The following is a 1,024-nucleotide window of genomic DNA, read 5'->3' on the forward strand; positions in this document are numbered from 1 at the left end:
TTATTTTTTTTTTATTATTTTTTTTTTTGTTATGTACAGGGGGTCTTATACCGAAGTCCCTATACATGAGCGAGGCGGATTGGGAGCGTGGTACTCACGCGATGACAGAGGACACTGTATATCATTCTGTCAGCGTCAGTCGGAACCACCCTGTACATGAGGTAAGATATAGGTAACCACCCTGTACATCCTGCCTCGGTAGCGTAGTGGTCAAGACGCTCGCCTGGTAAACAGGAGGGCGTGGGTTCGATCCCAGCCGAGGCATGGAATTTTATCCTCATTTATTTGAGATTTTGACCACATAATAATGGAGCTCTAAGGGTTCAATCAGAAGAAATCGATGTCATATTCGTTAAGACCTTGTTTGGACTGCGGGAGTAAAGGGACTTTTCAGTCTCATTCTGGCAGGATACACAAGATATATTCTATTCTATTCTTTTGAAATTTCATGTTGTAAATTTTTTGCATTATACCTAAATTTATGAGGATACCTTGATTGTTTTGTTTTTTCTCAACTCGCATATCCTTTAAAGTTTACACATTTCTAACGTTTGTCTATACTATTCTAGGTAATTCTCAATATCGACTCACCGGGTGCCGTTATCACGTGGGATTTCGATGTGATGAAACAGGACAATCAGAAGAAACTGCTCTTGTGCTCAAACAATATCGATGTTAATATGAAATACATTCGTTAAGACCTTGTTCGGACTGCCGGAGTAAAGGGACTTTTCAGTCTCATTCTGGCAGGATACACAAGATATAGTCTATTCTTTTGACATTTCATGTTTTAAATTTTCTGCATTATAAATTTATGAGGATATTGAAAGTTTTTTTTTTATGGACTGTAAAAAAAATATATATACTCCTGGACAAAATTAGCGCACACCTTGAAAATTTCCAAATTAGTTTTTTGTGTTATTATGTCACAACTTTGGTGCTCACCGCAGCATTGTAGGATTTTCCTAATATCTCAATAATCCTAAAATCCAATGTTTACCTACCATGCTGGCACCGGTCGCTA

The 1,024-nt window shown here is 37.8% G+C and overlaps 1 long non-coding RNA gene across 1 annotated transcript; it reads left to right on the forward strand.

Moving 5' to 3' along the window:
- The first annotated feature begins 37 nt into the window (after positions 1 to 37).
- Positions 38 to 607, forward strand: LOC113473175. Its single transcript, XR_003395224.1, has 2 exons — positions 38 to 161; positions 570 to 607. It is a non-coding gene; the product is annotated as an uncharacterized LOC113473175 (long non-coding RNA).
- The last annotated feature ends 417 nt before the right edge of the window (positions 608 to 1,024 follow it).

Source organism: Diaphorina citri, unplaced genomic scaffold (genome assembly GCF_000475195.1).
Source record: "Diaphorina citri unplaced genomic scaffold, Diaci psyllid genome assembly version 1.1 scaffold17637, whole genome shotgun sequence".
NCBI classification, from domain to species: Eukaryota; Metazoa; Arthropoda; class Insecta; order Hemiptera; family Psyllidae; genus Diaphorina; species Diaphorina citri.